Consider the following 22,338-nt stretch of genomic DNA (forward strand, 5'->3'; position numbering starts at 1 on the left):
GACACCTTCACTGCCTCGACCACGATCCCAGTGGCCTCGCTGGGACAATGCTCGCTCGACAACCCCTATTGATTCGACTGTAGCTTGCTTGAATGAAAGCTTATACGGAAAATGATGTTTGTTCATGTATATCATAACAATGGAAGGGAAAGAAAATATTTGTTCTTGTAAATATTGACAATGACAAAGTTCAATTTTCATCCCATGTTTTGTTGTTTCCTTAATATGATGGGATCTATAAGAAATGGTCTCAATGTTACATCATGTTCAAAGAGAAAGAGTGAGATCATATGATATCAACGACTTCTCTCAACGTCATACTTTGGACGATTGTTATCAGAGGCAACGCAGCGAATTTGACCAATCATCGTTTGGAAACATGTTCTAACTTTTTGTTTCTGAGTGAAGTCCACAACAACAACTACAAACAACAAAGTCAACAATCCCAACAAAGCTGCAAGTCAATGCATCACTGAATCCCAACCACAAGTGTGTGCACTGATACTATAGAAAACCTTTAATCAGAACCATCACTTAAATTATCACTGAATCGATAAAGAATTACATGGTTTGAAGCATTTGGCAATGGCCAAAACAATTCTGAATTGTCAACAAGTTCTCTCAACGTCAGATCAGGGGCAACGCAGCAAATTTGACCAATCATCATTTGGAAACATGTTCTAACTTTTTGTTTCCAAGTGAAGTCCACAACAACAACAACAAATAACAAAGTCAACAATCCCAACAAAGCTACAAGTCAATCCATCACTGAATCTCAACCACAGGTGTGCACTGATACTATACAAAACCTTTAATCAGAACCATCACTTCAATTATCACTGAATCGATAAAGAATTCCAAGTTTGAAGCATTTGACAATGGCCAAAAAAAAATTCTGGATTGTCAACAAAATATTAAACACACACATCATGGAAGGAAATACATTCTCTCCAAAAACTCTTGTTGATATGATATGGACGGATTTCAATAGTGAGAAGAACGCCTGCATTACGTTAAATTCATTAGATGAATAAATAGAAGAACAAACAATTCAACTTAGGACTCGGAAAAATGATCGAATTGCATCTAAATTAAATATTAAAATTTCGAATGAATTTAAACATCTAATCTGAATCTATTATTCCAGCTTTGGAAGTTACAAACGAATTCAAATAACTAATATCAAGTCTGCAAAATAGTAAAAACTGGGAGTAACCATGTCGGGTATCAAAATAAATGATAAGAACAAATAATGCTCCTGAGAAGATTGGAACAAACTAAGATATGGGCCTAAAAAACCCCCTTCGGAAATAGATATTTGGTGCAGAAAGGCTCCAACTGTACAAGCCTCCAATAGCAGTAGCAAGAGTTAGAGAAGATGCTGTAAAAAAGGAACAGTTAGTTAAGAGATTTTCTCAGATTCGGCCTCAAAGCTTTACCAAATTAGTTGTGGATCTCTGGAGTTATTCGCTGGATTAGATGGAAATGCCTGCGGAAGTTCATCAAGGCAGAATCAGCAAATGAGAACACGAGGCAATCAACACTAAATATACTCGGGAGTTCAAGAGAGTGAAGTAAAAAAGAGAGATAGATTTGATGAGAGAGCACCCTAGACGAGTTGATTTTCTCGAATTGCTCTAAAATAACATGACACAAGTGTGCCTCAGGGACATGGCATGAAATGCCTCCGACAATTCGTACATGCTGGAGACATTGTCTATGCAAACTTCCTGCACGATGAAGCATGCTAAATGCATCTTAGGACTTCAGGCTAAATTTTATTACAACTAGTGAAGCTTTTGAGAATGGGAAAAAGAAAAGACAATATAGTTTCTACCCACTTGTGCAATGGCATATTCACATAGCCGTTTAAGACCCTCAAGAAGATACTCATCCGTAGCTTGTAGAAGATCTTACGCGATATCATTAGTGATCTCAACCGATCCTATGTATATGAATCTGCAAATGAACAGCCAAATAATGTCAGACATCAGAACCTTCAGTATCACGACCAGAAGAAGGAACTACACTTACCGCATCATCAATTCAAAGACCTCCCATCTTATGTTAGGAATCTCAACGTCTCTTGCGTCCTTCTCCTATAACAAAGTTGAAAGAGCAAGATATTTTCAATCAGATCTTACCAGTCTAGAAAATAGTAAATTACCTAAAACTTCCAGAAAGAAAACTTTTCAAAAAACTTAGTTCATACCATGATACTATTATAAGTTTTGAAAAGCTTATGAATGTTTCATTCATGTCGTATTGGGCCAGTATGATACTATGATATCATCATGACATCCATGAGATGCCTTTTTCACATATTTTTTGTTCATCAGCAAGCATGAAACCCATCATATAACTTGCCTAACATGCCTAACCATGCTGGCACATTTCCAGCACATGATATTCTGACAAAAAGTTCAATTCTTGATAACACTGACAGAAGGGCATGTTATGAGTTGCGGTATGCATCAAACTCCAAAATATTTGCACTCGGATGACATGAAGGGATCAACTTTTTGACTTCTATTGTAAATCAGCATTTCTGATATGCATCAAGCAAGTACTAAGTCTATCTTAGTGATCAAAGATATGATTCTCACCTTCTGCATGATTATTTATGTACAGAGAGGACCATGGGGGATTTACATTAACATTTACAAAGAAACAAACTTTTGAGGTGCCATCTTAGTATTTAATTTATCTACTTGTAAAACATGTTCACCGTTTTGTTGTATTCAGTAACCAAAGCACAACAAAACAGACAGATATGCCTCTTTGTATCGCATATAAATGCTTTATTTACTATACGTGCGACGGCTTCTTTATATCAGAAACTAGCCATTTTTTAACAACATTATTTCTATGACTGATCATGATTAGGGCCTAATTCTGAAGAAAAACAAGCATGGTTGACACATGAGTTCCCTTACCCCGTAGCCACCATCAAACATTGCACGAAATGCATCCGAAGAAGTAAGCAGAGCAATTCTATGTGCATAAAAGCACTTGCCTGGAAAAGAATAGATAATGAACATTTAGATATTTAGCACAAAACTAATAACTTCCTTTTAAATGAAGAATGTAGTATACATAAGTTACTATATTTTTAAATGTGCTATGCAATTGTTTAAAGGAAAAAACTACATATGGTAAGAATAGTCCACAACCTTCAACTAGAAAGGTAATATATGATAGCGTGGAGCTATTCACATACTGCTCGCCTTGGTACACCTACATGAACAACTTGATTAGTACTATTATAGGTATATAGCTCTGTTCTAGCATAGTAGACAAACTCATCGGGCCTTTGCATTTGTCATATATTTCTCTATGATAGCATGTACAAGTTTTGTTACTTAGCAAAACATATTTGTACACAATGGATGCATATGAAGTCCCAACATCAAACACTCAGGATATTGATTATTCAGATATCAATTATGACATGTGATTCTTTTTTTTTAACGTCCTGAGAAATAATATGCTAATGTATCCATGTTCATTTCAACTAAAATAGGATTGCTGATTTCAAACACAAGCAATCCATTTAAGAGGTCAAACCTATAAAATTAATGCCACCTCTTCAATAATAAGAATACCGAGTAGTTCATTCCTTGTCGTAAGGCATATACTTTTGCCTCAATTTCTCCAATGATTTATAACAATTAGATCCCAAATTCGCATCTCCTTTATAGCATATATTTGTTGCAGGATAAATGATATTGTAGATAAGCAAACAATTTTCATTCTCTGATTAGAAAAAAGATTTATACTTATCAAGTAATATTTATGTTTGATCAGTCTCAAGAGTCAAGACAGACAATTCAAAAAACCTTTGAGTTAGAAGACTAGCCAAAGTAATTACATAAGCACTTTCAAATTCTAAGTAACTAGCTCCAAGAATCGAAAATCTAACCCTTTTCTATATTTTTTGTATTTCTGTGAATATGAGACATGTTTTACTGCTAAAACTGCTTAGAAACAAAATTAAGGAATACCTATTTTAGCAAACCTGAGGTGAGGGGGATGGAGAAGCTGCATCAATAAAATAGAGAGTCAGGGATTTTTTAGCCAACTTGTAAAGAGCAACTGATGCATCTTGCTATTGTTTTAGATTAGTCGATCCTAGTAGTTCGAGAAGAAGATTAAGTCCTACATTGAGAATATGTTGCTTAATTTCCTTAGTTATAAAAAGAAGGAAAAGCAGAAGGATATCTTGGTTGCTGGACAGATACAGGACCCTTATCATCAATGAAAATAGTTCTTTGATTCTCAAGTGAACATAAATGAGCAAGAGCCAAAGCTATATGTCTTTGGATAGCCTTCTCTCCAACTCGCATCAGATATAATAAATGCTTTAGTACCTGCAAGGGCAAAAGGTAAGGAACACCATGTCTACATCCATTAAACGGATCCACCAATTAAAAGTAAATCCTTATCGTTCTGAATATATACTACAACAAGCCAAGAAATATAGTAAACAGAACTTACTCACCCATTAATCACTCCTCTAATCTTTTTGTTGTCTTTGCTACGCAGTCCTTAGTTGCTTGTAATTGAAGTAATATTTTTCAATAAAACTTGGTTCAAAATATAAAACAAATCAAAACAAGATCAATATACACATATTAGGAAGCATGGATCTAGCAACATCAAAGTACTCAACATACCTGGATAATGAATTCACCATCTTGTAGCTTCTGAACACCTCCTGCCTTGATAAAATCAGAGACATTATCCTAACAACAAAGACAAGAATAAGAAGCCTGTGTCCAACCAATAGTTCTCAATTTCACATTACAGCATTATGCAAACAAACAGAATATGAAATCACAACAAAGGAATATTTTGATGTAGATTCACCTCATTCTCTGCAATACCATAAAGAGCAAATGCAGCATTATGTTGCAAACATCCATTTTTTGAGTCAAGAAGTTTAAGAAGAGGCACCAAACCGCCATTGTAGACAATACCAGCTTGTTTGTGTGAGTCCTAGAAGGAAAATAAAAGGTCTTTGAGATAGAGCAAAAACGAGTCATTGTTCATCAGGAAAATGAAGCAAATCCAACCATATATAAGGAGAAAGAAACTAATGTGCTGTATTGTGGCAGATGGATATTGATATTAACAAGAACATTTTCTTCAAAAACATTTCCAAGAAGCATGAGGCATATTACAAAAAAGTGGTATAATATCAAAAGGTATCGAGAAAAATAGTATATTTTATTATCACTTTCAAAACTGAATTTTCCCTTTCTTTGAAAGTATATAATGAAACGGTCCAAGCATACATGATAATCAAGCTAAGGGGAAAATGAGAAAAGAGCATACCATGTTGTTTCCTAATCTGGTGACAAAATAGCCTAGTAAAAGACAGTTGAAATTTTAGATATCAGGGCACAAGTATGCTATAATTCGAGAAAGGAAGTGAGCTATGAGAGCCCTGTCCAAAAAAACAAAAGCCCAAGACATGTATACATATCATTGGAATAAAAAACACAGAAGGGAAAGAACTAAAATGAGAACTGCTTTGCTTGTTAATAGTGTTCCAACAATCACCAAACTAAAATTTTAAATTAATAAAATAGAATAGTAACTACTACAAGCAGCTGTTGTACAAAGCATATATGCTAGTGTACATACAGTATGCACAACTAGCACAGTATTGGGAAGTGTACTAGCAAATACAACAATAACGAAAAAACCGTGAGTGTGTACCAACAAATAAATTCTCAAAATAGATAATATAAACTAGGTAAGCTTTTTTTTGCAAACATCACCCAAGCGCATCAGACCCTAGACTGTCATAGAGACCAAAATGATAACACGTATAGAACTGAAAGAAGTTACAATGGCAAGGGTTTGAACCCTCGGCCTATGGGAAAATGACTCGCTATACACTACCAGGCTAGCTGGTTCGGTATTAAACTAGGTAATTTTGAACATTTTTTATGTATGAAAACCTTTTTACACTTTTCCAACATGTGTGATTCAGCAAATAACCACATGCTTTGTCAGCTAAGACCTTGCAAGATCAGCTTCAGGATTGGGATTGGCTTTTGGGTAATATAATGGTGATTGGTATGATTAAGTTCAGAACTTTCATGTTATGTACCACCATCATTTTTTGATCCAGTTAAACATATGGCTAACTACTTAACAAATCAACACTACTTTAGCTAATGTTAATATCAGCCTGAGTAAGCAATTTAACGAGTAGCATGAATAAAACAGAAAGCCAACCAAACCAGAACTTTCATGTTATGTACCACCATCATTGTTTGATCCAGTTAAACACACGGCTAACTACTTAACAATTCAACACTACTTTAACTAATGTTATTATCAGCCTGAGTAAGCAATTTAATAAGTAGCATGAACGAAATAGCAAACCAACCAACCCTATTGCTCATATATCACTGACCAAGATAAGAAGTGAATGTCAATGTCATCCTTGTACCAGAATCATGACCTTCTTTACCCACTTTAAGTAAGATTTGCCTTTAACTATATATTTATTACTATTGTTAGTATTATATATACACATATAATGCCAGTAATAATAATAAATCAATATGTTCCAACTATTTAACGTTGGCTATATACATCTCCCTCTACCTCTGTGCAAAGCAACACCCTCTACCAATTTATTATATTTCATATCATATAATAATAAATCTTTAATTGTTATTAGACTCTGTGCAAAGCAATATCCTTGATTAATTATCACTTGTTAAACTTTCAATAGATTTTGGTAAAGTAATCTTCCATCTCACTCTACCTCTCCTTAAACTAATTATTTCACTTGCATAATTTAAGTGTTTTCCAAATACTATTTAGCTTATGTCAATGATCGACATAATTACTTATGAATTAACATTCGCATTTCTAATAACACAAACCTTATATGTATGAGAGTCATCCAACACTTTCTTTATGAATCGTATGCATACAACACCCGTTTTATGGGTCACATATATGTAGCAATTCTAGGAAATAATCATGTAGATATTCTCTTGCTTTAGTGTCTTACCTGAAAGATATCTAAAGGAAATGATCATATAATTACGATCTGTGTTAAGTTTGCCAACAAATATGCGTTATCACAGTGTTAATATGAGACATTTGAAGATAAAACTCGATTCAGAACACCACGAATTAGATTACCACCAGCTCGAGTAGACTGGAAATACATGTAGTGAATCTATACAAATGACATGTTAATTTAGGGTTAATACAATTTTACCTTAGAACAGATTAGATTTTAAAGTTCATTTGCAGAAAAAATAAAACAAAAGGGGAGTCCAGTTTGGCCTTAACATAGGTAATTAATCATGCATGCCATGGTTGCACTACTTAGGTAATTAACTGCAGGCTTTTTTTAAATCAAAAGATCAAATTTTTTTTATATCGATGATTGGATATTTCAAGTGCAAAATTAGAGGTGTACCAAACAGAATCAGAGAGAAAAGAACCATTGGTTCCAGAAGGCTAGTTCTTACCCCCGACTTGCCCGCCTTTGGAAATAGATGTTTGGTGCAGAAATGCTCCAACTGTACAAGCCTCCAGCAGTAGCAGCATGAGTTAGAGAAGATGCTGTAAAAAAGGAACAGTTAGGTAAGGGATTTTCTCATATTCGGCCTCAAAGCTTTACCAAAGTAGTTGCGGATCTCTGGAGTTATTTGCTGGATTAGAAGAGAATGCCTGCGGAAGTTCATCAAGGCAGAATCAGTAAATGAGAACGCGAGGCAATCAACACTAAATACACTCAGGAGTTCAAGAGAGTGAAGTAAAAAAGAGAGATATATTTGATGAGAGAGCACCCTGGACGAGTGTTGATTTTCTCGAATTGCTCTAAAATAAACATGACACAAGTGTGCCTCAAGGACATGGCATGGAATGCCTCTGACAATTCGTACATGCTGGAGATATTATCTACGCAAACTTCTTGCATGATGAAGCATACTCAACGCTTCTTAGGACTTCAGGATAAATTTTATTACAATAACTAGTGAAGCTTCCGAGAATGAGAAAAAGAAAAGACAATGTAGTTTCTACCCACTTGTGCAATGGCATATTCACATAGGCGTTTAAGACCCTCAAGAAGATACTGATATGCAGCTCATAGAAGATCTTGCGCGATATCAGTAGTGATCTCAACCGATCCTGTGTAGATGAATCTGCAAATGAAGAGCCAAATATTGTCAGACATCAGAACCTTCAGTATCATGACTAGAAGAAGGAACTACACTTACCTCATCATCAATTCAAAGACCTCCAATCTTATGTTAGGAATCTCAATGTCTCTTGCATCCTTCTCCTATAACAAAGTTGAAAGAGTAAGATATTTTCAATCAGATCTTACTAGACTAGAAAATAATAAATTACCAAGCATTTCCAGGAAGAAAACTTTTCAAAAAACTTAAGTTCATACCATGATACTATTATAAGTTTTGAAAAGCTTATGATTGTTTCATTCATGTCGTATTAGGCCAGTATGATACTATGAAATCAGCATGGCATCCGTGAGATGCCTTTTTCACATAATTTTTGTTCATCAGCAAGCATGAAACCCACCATATATCTTGCCTAACATGCCTTATCAAGCTGGCACATTTCCAGCACATGATATTCTGACAAAAAGTTAGATTCTTGATAACACTGACAGAAGGGCATGTTATGAGTGGTGGGATGCATCGAACTCCAAAATATTTGCACCCTGGTGACATGAAGGGATCAGCTTTTTGACTTCTCTCACAAATCAGCATTTCTGATATGCATCAAGCAAGTACTAAAACCATCTTATTGATCAAAGATATGATCCTCACCTTCTGCATGATTATTTTTGTACAGATAGGACCATGGGGGATTTACATTAGCATTTACAAAGCAACAAACTTTTGAGGTGGCAACTTAGTATTTAATTTATTTAATTGTAAAAAATGTTCACCATTTTGTTATATTCAGTAACCAAAGCACAGCAAAACAGATAGATATGCCTCTTTGTATCGCATATAAATGCTTTATTTATGATACGTGCTATAGCTTCTTTATATTAGAAACTAACCGTTTTTTAACAACAATATTTCCATACATCTGATCATAATTAGGGGTTATTTCTGAAGAAAGACAAGCATGGTTGACACCTGAGTTCCCTTACCCAGTCGCCACCATCAAACATTGCACGAAATGCATCTGAAGAAGCAAGCAGGGCAATTCTGTATGCATAAAAGCACTTGCCTGGAAAAGAACAGATAATGAACATTTAGATATTTTGCACATAACTAATAGCTTCCCCTTAAATGAGGAATTTAGCATATATAAGTTACTACATATGGTAAGAATAGTCTACAACCTTCAACTAGAAAGGTAACATCTAATAGCGTGGAGCTATTCACATACTGCTCGCCTAGGTACACCTACATGAACAACTTGATTAGTACTATTATAGGCATATAGCTATGTTCCAGCATAGTAGACAGACTCGTTGGGCCTTTGCATTTGTCATGGATTTCTCTATGATAGCATGTACAAGTTTTGTTATGTAGCAAAACATATTTGTACACAATGGATGCATATGAAATCCCAACATCAAACATTCAGGATATTGATTATTCAGATATCAATTATGACATGTGATTTTTTTTTTTTTTCGTCTTGAGCAATAATATACTAATGCATCCATGTTCATTTCAACTAACATAGGATTGCTGATTTCAAACACAAGCAATCCACTTAAAGGTCAAAACTGCAAAACTAATGCCTCCTCTTCAGTAATAAGAATACCCAGTAGTTCATTTCTTGTCGTAAGGCATATACTTTTGCATCAATTTCTCCAACGATTTGTAACAATTAGATCCCAAATTCGCATCTGCTTTCTAGCATATGCTTGTTGAAGGATAATTGATATTGTAGATAAGTAAACAATTTTCATTCTCTGATTTGAAAAAAGGTTTATATTGATTAAGTAATATTTATGTTTGATCAGTCTCAATAGTAAAGACAGCCAATTCAAAAAACTTTGAGTTAGAAGACTAGCCAAAACAATTATATAAGCACTTCCAAATTCCAAAGAACTAGGTCCAAGAATTAAAAATCTGACCCTTTTGCTATATGTTTTTGTATTTCTGTGAATACGGGACATATTTTATTGCTAAAACTGGTTAGAAACAAAATTAAGGAATGCCTATTTTAGCAAACCTAAGGTGCGGGAGATGGAGAACCTGCGTCAATAGAACAGAGAGTCAGGGATTTTTTAGCCAACTTGTAAAGAGCAACTGATGCATCTTGCTGTTGTTTTAGATTAGTCGATCCCAATAGTTCAAGAAGAAGATCAAGTCCTACATTGAGAATATGTTGCTTAATTTTCTAAGTTATAAAAAGGAGGAAAAGCAGAAGGATATCGTGGTTGCTAGACAGATACAGTATCATTATCATCAATGAAAATAGTTTCTTTGATCCTCAAGTGAACATAAATGAGCAAGAGTCAAAGCTATACGTCTTTGGACAGCCTTCTCTCCGACTCGCATTAGATATAATAAATGCATTAGTACCTGCAAGGGCAAAAGGCAAGGAACACCATGTCTACATCCATTAAACAGATCCACCAATTAAAAGTAGATCCTTATCGTTCTGAATATATACTGCAATAAGCTAAGAAATACAGCAAACAGAGCTTACTCGCCCGTTAATCTTCTCCTCTAATCTCTTCATTGTCTTTACTACACAGTCCTTAGTTGCTTGTAATTGAAGTAATATTTTTCAATAAAACTTGGTTTAAAATATAAAACAAATCAAAACAAGATCAATATATACATATTAGGAAGCATGGATCTGGCAACATCAAAGTACTCAACATACCTGGATAATAAATTCACCATCTTGTAGTTTCTGAACACCCCCTACCCTGATAAAATCAGAGACATTTTCCTAACAACAATGACAAGAATAAGAAGCCTGTGTCCAATCAATAGTTCTCAATGTCACATTACAGCATTATGCAAAGAAACATAATATAGAATTAAAACAAAGGAATATTTTGATGCAGATTCACCTCATTCTCTGCAATACCATAAAGAGCAAATGCAGCATTATGTTGTAAACATCTATTTTTCGAGTCAAGAAGTTTAAGAAGAGGCACCAAACCGCCATTGTAGACAATACCAGCTTGGTTGTGTTAGTCCTAGAGGGAAAATAAAAGGTCTTTGAGATAGAGCAAAAACGAGTCATTGTTCATCAGGAAAATGAAGCAAATCCAACCATATATAAGGAGAAAGAAACTAATGTACTGTATTGTGGCAGATGAATATTGATATTAACAAGAACATTTTTCTCAAAAGTATTTCCAAGAAGCATGAGGCATATTACAAAAAAGTGGTACAATATCAAAAAGTATCGAGAAAAAATATATATTTTATTATCACTTCTAAAACTAAATTTTTCCCTTCTTTGGAAGTATATAATGAAAGGGTCCAAGCATACATGATAATGAAGCTAAGGGGAAAATGAGAAAAGAGCATACAGTGTTGTTTACTCATCTGGTATCAGAATAGCTTAGTAAAAAATAGTTGAAATTTTAGATATCAAGGTACAAGTATGCTACAATTAAAACAAAGAAGTGAGCTATGAGAGCCGAGTCCAAAAAAGCAAAAGCCCTAGACATTTATATATATCGTTGGAATAAAAAACACAAAAGGGAAAGAACAAAAATGAGAACTACTTTGCTTGTTAAGATTAGTGTTCCAATAATCACCAAACTGAAATTTTAAATTAATAAAATATAGTAACTACTAGAAGCAGCTGTTGTACAAAGCATATATGCTAGTGTACATACAGCATGCACAACTAGCACAGTATTGGGAAGTGTACCAACAAATACAACAATAACAAAAAAAACCGTGAGTGTGTACCAACAAATAAATTCTCAAAATAGATAATATAAACCAGGTAAGCTTTTTTTTTCAAACATCACCCATGCGGATCAGACCCAAGACTGTCATAGAGAACAAAATGATAACATGTATAGATCTGATAGAAGTTACTATGGCAAGGGTTTAAACCCTCAGCCTATGGGAAAAGGACAAACTACACACTACCAGGTTAGCTGGTTAGGTATTAAACTAGGTAAGTTTGAACATTTTTTATGTATGAAAGCCTTTTTACACTTTTCCCACAGGTGTGATTCAGCAAATAACCACACGCTTTGTCAGCTAAGACCTTGCAGGATTGGATTTTGGGTAATATAATGGGGATTGGTATGATTAAGTTCAGAACTTTCAAGTTATGTACCACCATCATTTTCTGATCCAGTTAAACACAAGGCTAACTACATAACAATTCAACACGATGATTGGTATGAATAAGTTTTATATATAACAATTCAATTCCCACTCGAGCAATGGGAAACACTACAAAATATTAAAAAATAAAAAATATATTTATATATAACAATGACGTCAACGATGGAGGGAGATAGCACGAAGGCAACAATGATGGAGGGAGCCGCAAACATGGGCAGCGAAAGCAAATATAGGGTTTCAAAGCAGGGTAAAGTCGTTTGAGGGCGGGTGGGGGGGAACCATATAGTGTTAGGGCTCTTCTCTTTAGTTGGTTCGATTGAACCAATTTCCCTGTTTAATCAAACCAAGCACGAACACAAGCATCCTTCACTCGGGCGCTCACCCAAGGCGCCCAATGCTTGGGTTCAAGCGAGCACCCAAGCGATGCTTCAATGAATCACATTGCCTAGAAGTTGTGCAAGGCACTTAAGCCTTGCCTCACCCGAGCACCCAAGCACCTATCAAAAACACTAATTATTCCTAATTTTTTCCCTTTTTTGGGCTTCAATAGATATTTGATTCTAGTTGAAATATTTTCAGTAAAGATTATGATTATGCAATGCTCTCGTGAGTTTGCAAGGATTTATTTTGGTTGCTTTTATTTCAACAACTTGATGAACACGTATTAGAAACGTACATCCAAAGCATTTTCTTAATTGTCGTTCTAGTTTGTAATTACTACGAGAGTTAGAGACATTAGAACTGAAATTAGTACACACATATTGCACATGTAACACTGTTAACTTGCCATTTTTCCCAATTAGGAAATTCTAGTCATATGATTTTGTTTATTCTTTTTTATCCATGTTTTCGTTTCAGTTTAACCCAAATATTAGTTAAGAATTGCAAATCCATATTGCAAGTTTTCATCTTTCATGGAAGTAAATTATAAATTGTGAATAGAATCTTTAGGGGCCATGCCCTCATAAGACCTTATTAGTGTATTCCAAACGGCAGCCCACATGTCCTTTTATGAATGTAAGAGAAGTTGATGTTTATTATAAATAATAATCTACTTGGAGAAATGCAAATTATTCACAGTTCAACCACATTTGCATGCAGATGATAGTCATATAGAAGAGCTTAGTGTGACAAGGTTGCAACAAGGTCATTCATGTTTCCAAGTTCATTCTTTTCTTTTCTTTTTTCTGCTTATTTACATGTTTCAATATAAGACTGAATAAGATCATTTTGAACCATGTATTTAAATTCTTCATAGAAGAGCTTAGTGTGACTAAAATTTGTAATGTTTTGCTTTCAAACTCATCGCTTGGTCATGTGAAAAGAAAATTGTCTTTTCTATTGTATGAACCAAGTTATTGAAGTCTCAACCATTCCTTTGTTAAGGGATTTGATAAAATTACTTTATGGTTCAAAGCAAGGTTCGTTGTACTGTACCGTACCGGCATTTCGATCCGGGCTCGGTACGGTACCGGTTTACTAGGCGGTACATCAGGGCACACCGAGCGGTACACCCTGGTGTACCGAATAATTTTTTATTTTTTTTCATACTGTAGCAATGCTACAATATAGTACTATAGCACTGTAGCGGTACCGGACGGTTCGCGTACCGGTAACCTATCGGACCGGTACGTACCGCTCAATACGGGCGGTACGCTTCGATACGATAGACCTTACTTCAAAGCAAGGTTATCAAACTCACTTCCCTACCTAGGATCAAAAAGGGGTTGCAAACTTGGATAATAGGATAGGATCATAAGATCCTATAAATTATAAAAAATAAAAATAAATAATTTTAAGATTCATATATATATTTAAAGAAATTTATAAATGAGTATATTCAAAACTGAAACATCTTAACATTGTTTAGCAAAGATTGGTTACATAAGTATGATTACATATAAACGATTAGTTACATATATCACCATAACTTACACTGATAAATGGGTATGTAAATTGCCCATGTTGCATATCCTAACAATTTCTAAATTCCAGTGATTGAAAGAGGCGCTCGGGCACTCGCCTAGGCGCTCGAGCGAGGCGAGGCGAGGCCCGAGCGCCTCGCTAATGTCCCAGGCGACGCGCTTCAAACAGGCGCTGCCTAGGCGCTCGCCCAAGCCCAAGCGCTGGGTGCTTCGGGCGAGCGCCTGGGTAACCCTTACCCAACCCTAACCCGCTGCCGCTGCCGCTCCCGATCTCGCTGCTCGTCACTCCTGCTCCGGCTGCTGCTGCTCGTCGCTGTCGCTGCTCGCGCCTCCTGCGAGCCCTCCAGCTGCTCGCGCCTCCCGCGAGCCTTCCCGCTGCTCGCGCCTCCCGCGAGCCCTCCCGCTGCTCGCGCCTCCCGCTCCCTTTCCCTTTCCCTTTCCCGCTGCTGCTGCCGCCGCTCGCCACTGCTTCCTCGTTTCTCTGTAAGGCTCAGTATACAGTATACTCTTAATATTAAGTTTATTTGAATTTTGAAATGATTAATTTTCAATACTATTAATAGATTAATAATATATTATTTTGATTTTAATGTTGTTAATTTTTATTTTGATGCAAAATTTTATTGTTTTGAATTTTGAAACTTTTTGTTAACGTGACATTGTGATTTTGTATCTTAGATTTTCTTAATTTAATAGAATATTTTTATTTAAAATTTTAAATAATTATATTTATTAATTATATTATATATTTTATATTTTAGCGCCTCGCTTCGCTCGGGCGAGCGCCTAGCGCCTCGGGCGTTTTTGGACCTTGGCGCCTTTTAGCGCCTAGCGCTTTTTATCACTGCTAAATTCTTAATTTCTTATAAGTATGACTTTCCTATTATGCAAAGGAATATTGTGTTTGGCATATAAGATATAATTTTGCAACCTCTATGTTACACGAACATTATTATTGCTTTGTAGAACTTCAATCCAAGAATTATGAATTGCACTTTTCAATTATATTAAAGATAATACCTCACGGTATCAATGTCATTATGATCAAACTATAACAGATATCATTAGATATGGGATGGATGGGAAGAGAATGTACGAGATGAGAAGAGAGGAAAAAGGATGGTAGATGGGAGAAGGTAGGAGGGGAGACAAGAAGAGAGGTAGAAGGGAGGAGAGGAGAAGAGATGAAAGAAGATGCGAAGAGAAGGAAAGGAGATGGAAAGAGAAGAGGGGGGAGAAGATGCGAAGAGAAAGAATGGAGATGAAAGAGAAGAGGGGGGAGACAAGAAGAGAAGGGGGAAGATGAAAGGAGAAGAAAGAAGCAGAGACCGAAAGAGAGGGTAGTAGAGGAAAAGAAAATCCATGCATATGGTGATTAGCAACAGTCGACGGCGTTGACAGCAGTTCATTGTGAGTGGCAGCAATGGCTAGACCTTCCTCCCAACTGCAATCAGATTCAAAATCATTTGTGCTCTCATCTGAATGAACACATTCCAAGGGTAAATTGGTTGTTTGGCCTCCAGAAACCAATTGCATGAATATATTATCATCATCCGTAGCTTTCATCCCACTGTCATCCTCTGAGAAGGAAATCTCAATTGCATCTTCACTACCATGAATAGCAAGTTCATCCATGTAACCTCTCCTGTCTAGTGGGAGTGAACTACTTTTCTCAGTAAATGTTTCATGTTTTCCGTCGTTACTTGTAACACTTGGGGAATGATTATTTCCAGAAAGACCTTCGGAGACATCAACAACTTTTTTGGTGTGGGAAGCCTCCCGATCTGAGGAGTTATCTCCCCTTCTTTTCTCCTGCTCATACTTTTCCATCAGATCTAAATTCCTTTGTAAATCATGAGTTATGCGAATTCCTAATCCTTTAACTCTACTAACTCGAACACGACCATTCTCATCACAATATGTCTCAACATCAGGTCCAAAATCCTTTACACATTTACTAACAGAAACCTCTTTAACCAATTTAGGCTGACTACTAAGCAAGTTACATTTTGCTAAATCTGAAGTGCTTTGTTTTGCCAATGAATAATGATCCCCATATCTACTGTGCGCAACTCCTCTTGATTCAAGAACCAAGGATTGAAATATTGTGTCGTACCGGAGTTTCGACTTCGGTACGGTACGTTAATATATACCGAGCGGTATACCGTTCAGTATACCGCTTGGTATATATATATTTACATATATATATGTATATATATATATATTAATAAATATATATTTATATATAAAAGATTATATATATTTATATATATTTTTTTTTATAAATGGCGACGTCGCGTCACCTTAACGACGTTGCCTTTTCCTTCTCCCATGCGGGGCGACGTCGTCTTGTATATATATATACATATATAAATACATACATACATACATACATACATATATATATACATATATATACATATACATATATATATATATATATATATATATATATATATATATATATATATATATATATATATTCTTATAAAAGGCACTGTCGCGTCGCCTCTACGACGTTTCCTTTTATAAATATAAATAAATGTATATATATATATACATTTCTTTGCGGAGCGGAAGCCTAAGAACAACGGCGGCTCGCGCGTGGATAGAAAGGCCGGCAGCGGTTCTTGGACTCTGTACAAAAATCAAGAAACCGTTAAGTCCATCGTCGGCGGGCGAGAGATGGTGGTGGGGCGAAAAAGCTGCCTATCGTTCAACGATGGCCGTCGGAAGAACTCCGGGTGGACAATGTACGAATATCAGATGTGTTCATCCGGATTCGAGAGACGAGTTCTCTGTCACGTTAAGAGAAGCTCGCATCAGGCCATCTCCGGAGGCACCACCATCAAAACGGTCGAGTCCACCTTCGCGGAGGCCGCGACAGACACTGTCACCGGCGACAGCTTCGTTGGGCGGAAGAGAAATAGAGAGGAATCTTCTACTCTCTCCGCGAAAGCATCGACTCTCTCAAAGAAGCCATGCTGGGGGTTGGTTGCACATTCCAGCAGAGCATTGCTGATCGACGCTTCACCACCTCCAACCGCGGTTGTCCAATTTCCCTTATTGGCTGCCCCGGAGAGTCATCATTCCTCGGTCGACTCTGTTGCACCGAACAAAGCCGGAGTCCCAGCCGCCTCTCCATCATCAACGGACGTTGGTGGAGAGCTCGTGATAACTGCGGAAGAACTCGAAGCATTCTTGGCTTCGTATTCGTCGTCGGTCGATCAGAACTGCACCGACGATGCTTTCTTCACCAGAGAGGTTGAAGCCTTCCTGATGTCGGACGAAACCGACATAGCCTCGACTACCATCCCGAAGGCCTCGCCGTCAGGCCTGGTCGATCTTCTCTTGATGCCCGATGACACTCGGATTGATTCGACCACGGTCGCTGAGGTTTCCTCCTCATCTCGGATTGATTCGACCACGGTCGCAAAGGTTTCCTCGTCATCGTCGTCGATAGACTTCGTTGCGTGTGAGCAGATGTACAGCACCAGCACCGACGATGACTTCTTCACGAGCCTGGAACAGGTCCGTGCTTTCTTGATGTCCGATGACACCTTCACTGCCTCGACCACGATCCCAGTGGCCTCGCTGGGACAATGCTCGCTCGACAACCCCTATTGATTCGACTGTAGCTTGCTTGAATGAAAGCTTATACGGAAAATGATGTTTGTTCATGTATATCATAACAATGGAAGGGAAAGAAAATATTTGTTCTTGTAAATATTGACAATGACAAAGTTCAATTTTCATCCCATGTTTTGTTGTTTCCTTAATATGATGGGATCTATAAGAAATGGTCTCAATGTTACATCATGTTCAAAGAGAAAGAGTGAGATCATATGATATCAACGACTTCTCTCAACGTCATACTTTGGACGATTGTTATCAGAGGCAACGCAGCGAATTTGACCAATCATCGTTTGGAAACATGTTCTAACTTTTTGTTTCTGAGTGAAGTCCACAACAACAACAACAACAAATAACAAAGTCTACAATCCCAACAAAGCTGCAAGTCAATTCATCACTGAATCCCTACCACAAGTGTGTGCACTGATGATACTATAGAAAACCTTTAATCAGAACCATCACTTAAATTATCACTGAATCGATAAATAATTACATGGTTTGAAGCATTTGGCAATGGCCAAAACAATTCTGAATTGTCAACAAGTTCTCTCAACGTCAGATCAGAGGCAACGCAGCAAATTTGACCAATCATCATTTGGAAACATGTTCTAACTTTTTGTTTCCGAGTGAAGTCCACAACAACAACAACAAATAACAAAGTCAACAATCCCAACAAAGCTACAAGTCAATCCATCACTGAATCTCAACCACAGGTGTGCACTGATACTATACAAAACCTTTAATCAGAACCATCACTTCAATTATCACTGAATCGATAAAGAATTCCAAGTTTGAAGCATTTGACAATGGCCAAAAAAAAATTCTGGATTGTCAACAAAATATTAAACACACATCATGGAAGGAAATACATTCTCTCCAAAAACTCTTGTTGATATGATATGGACGGATTTCAATAGTGAGAAGAACGCCTGCATTACGTTAAATTCATTAGATGAATAAATAGAAGAACAAACAATTCAACTTAGGACTCGGAAAAATGATCGAATTGCATCTAAATTAAATATTAAAATTTCGAATGAATTTAAACATCCAATCTGAATCTATTATTCCAGCTTTGGAAGTTACAAACGAATTCAAATAACTAATATCAAGTCTACAAAATAGTAAAAATTGAGAGTAACCATGTCGGGTATCAAAATAAATGATAAGAACAAATAATGCTCCTGAGAAGATTGGAATAAACTAAGATATGGGCCTAAAGAACCCCCTTCGGAAATAGATATTTGGTGCAGAAAGGCTCCAACTGTACAAGCCTCCAACAGCAGCAGCAAGAGTTAGAGAAGATGCTGTAAAAAAGGAACAGTTAGTTAAGAGATTTTCTCAGATTCGGCCTCAAAGCTTTACCAAATTAGTTGTGGATCTCTGGAGTTATTCGCTGGATTAGATGGAAATGCCTGCGGAAGTTCATCAAGGCAGAATCAGCAAATGAGAACACGAGGCAATCAACACTAAATATACTCGGGAGTTCAAGAGAGTGAAGTAAAAAAGAGAGATAGATTTGATGAGAGAGCACCCTAGACGAGTTGATTTTCTCGAATTGCTCTAAAATAACATGACACAAGTGTGCCTCAGGGACATGGCATGGAATGCCTCCGACAATTCGTACATGCTGGAGACATTGTCTATGCAAACTTCCTGCACGATGAAGCATGCTAAATGCATCTTAGGACTTCAGGCTAAATTTTATTACAACTAGTGAAGCTTTTGAGAATGGGAAAAAGAAAAGACAATATAGTTTCTACCCACTTGTGCAATGGCATATTCACATAGCCGTTTAAGACCCTCAAGAAGATACTCATCCGCAGCTTGTAGAAGATCTTACGCGATATCATTAGTGATCTCAACTGATCTTATGTATATGAATCTGCAAATGAACAGCCAAATAATGTCAGACTTCAGAACCTTCAGTATCACGACCAGAAGAAGGAACTACACTTACCGCATCATCAATTCAAAGACCTCCCATCTTATGTTAGGAATCTCAATGTCTCTTGCGTCCTTCTCCTATAACAAAGTTGAAAGAGCAAGATATTTTCAATCAGATCTTACCAGTCTAGAAAATAGTAAATTACCTAAAACTTCCAGAAAGAAAACTTTTCAAAAAACTTAGTTCATACCATGATACTATTATAAGTTTTGAAAAGCTTATGAATGTTTCATTCATGTCGTATTGGGCCAGGATGATACTATGATATCATCATGACATCCATGAGATGTCTTTTTCACATATTTTTTGTTCATCAGCAAGCATGAAACCCATCATATAACTTGCCTAACATGCCTAACCATGCTGGCACATTTCCAGCACATGATATTCTGACAAAAAGTTCAATTCTTGATAACACTGACAGAAGGGCATGTTATGAGTTGCGGTATGCATCAAACTCCAAAATATTTGCACCCGGATGACATGAAGGGATCAACTTTTTGACTTCTATTGTAAATCAGCATTTCTGATATGCATCAAGCAAGTACTAAGTCTATCTTAGTGATCAAAGATATGATTCTCACCTTCTGCATGATTATTTATGTACAGAGAGGACCATGGGGGATTTACATTAACATTTACAAAGCAACAAACTTTTGAGGTGCCATCTTAGTATTTAATTTATCTACTTGTAAAACATGTTCACCGTTTTGTTGTATTCAGTAACCAAAGCACAACAAAACAGACAGATATGCCTCTTTGTATCGCATATAAATGCTTTATTTACTATACGTGCGACGGCTTCTTTATATCAGAAACTAGCCATTTTTTGACAACATTATTTCTATGACTGATCATGATTAGGGCCTAATTCTGAAGAAAAACAAGCATGGTTGACACATGAGTTCCCTTACCCCGTAGCCACCATCAAACATTGCACGAAATGCTTCCGAAGAAGTAAGCAGAGCAATTCTATGTGCATAAAAGCACTTGCCTGGAAAAGAAAGAATAGATAATGAACATTTAGATATTTAGCACAAAACTAATAACTTCCTTTTAAATGAAGAATGTAGTATACATAAGTTACTACATTTTTAAATGTGCTATGCAATTGTTTAAAGGAAAAAACTACATATGGTAAGAATAGTCCACAACCTTCAACTAGAAAGGTAATATATGATAGCGTGGAGCTATTCACATACTGCTCGCCTAGGTACACCTACATGAACAACTTGATTAGTACTATTATAGGTATATAGCTCTGTTCTAGCATAGTAGACAAACTCATCGGGCCTTTGCATTTGTCATGTATTTCTCTATGATAGCATGTACAAGTTTTGTTACTTAGCAAAACATATTTGTACACAATGGATGCATATGAAGTCCCAACATCAAACACTCAGGATATTGATTATTCAGATATCAATTATGACATGTGATTCTTTTTTTTTAACGTCCTGAGAAATAATATGCTAATGTATCCATGTTCATTTCAACTAAAATAGGATTGCTGATTTCAAACACAAGCAATCCATTTAAGAGGTCAAACCTATAAAATTAATGCCACCTCTTCAATAATAAGAATACCGAGTAGTTCATTCCTTGTCGTAAGGCATATACTTTTGCCTCAATTTCTCCAATGATTTATAACAATTAGATCCCAAATTCGCATCTCCTTTATAGCATATATTTGTTGCAGGATAAATGATATTGTAGATAAGCAAACAATTTTCATTCTCTGATTAGAAAAAAGATTTATACTTATCAAGTAATATTTATGTTTGATCAGTCTCAAGAGTCAAGACAGACAATTCAAAAAACCTTTGAGTTAGAAGACTAGCCAAAGTAATTACATAAGCACTTTCAAATTCTAAGTAACTAGCTCCAAGAATCGAAAATCTAACCCTTTTCTATATTTTTTGTATTTCTGTGAATATGAGACATGTTTTACTGCTAAAACTTCTTAGAAACAAAATTAAGGAATACCTATTTTAGCAAACCTGAGGTGAGGGGGATGGAGAAGCTGCATCAATAAAACAGAGAGTCAGGGATTTTTTAGCCAACTTGTAAAGAGCAACTGATGCATCTTGCTGTTGTTTTAGATTAGTCGATCCTAGTAGTTCGAGAAGAAGATTAAGTCCTACATTGAGAATATGTTGCTTAATTTCCTTAGTTATAAAAAGAAGGAAAAGCAGAAGGATATCTTGGTTGCTGGACAGATACAGGACCATTATCATCAATGAAAATAGTTCTTTGATTCTCAAGTGAACATAAATGAGCAAGAGCCAAAGCTATACGTCTTTGGACAGCCTTCTCTCCAACTCGCATCAGATATAATAAATGCTTTAGTACCTGCAAGGGCAAAAGGCAAGGAACACCATGTCTACATCCATTAAACGGATCCACCAATTAAAAGTAAATCCTTATCGTTCTGAATATATACTGCAACAAGCCAAGAAATATAGTAAACAGAACTTACTCACCCATTAATCACTCCTCTAATCTCTTTGTTGTCTTTGCTACGCAG

General features: G+C 36.3%; 2 pseudogenes; both read right to left on the minus strand.

Moving 5' to 3' along the window:
- Nucleotides 1–715: 715 nt before the first annotated feature.
- LOC135671145 (uncharacterized) lies at nucleotides 716–16,060 on the minus strand (annotated as a pseudogene).
- Nucleotides 16,061–18,861: 2,801 nt separating this feature from the next.
- The window catches only part of LOC135671198 (ARM REPEAT PROTEIN INTERACTING WITH ABF2-like), a 63,881-nt pseudogene continuing 60,404 nt past the window's right edge, over nucleotides 18,862–22,338 (minus strand).

The sequence above is a fragment of the Musa acuminata genome, unplaced genomic scaffold (genome assembly GCF_036884655.1).
Source record: "Musa acuminata AAA Group cultivar baxijiao unplaced genomic scaffold, Cavendish_Baxijiao_AAA HiC_scaffold_1138, whole genome shotgun sequence".
NCBI classification, from domain to species: Eukaryota; Viridiplantae; Streptophyta; class Magnoliopsida; order Zingiberales; family Musaceae; genus Musa; species Musa acuminata.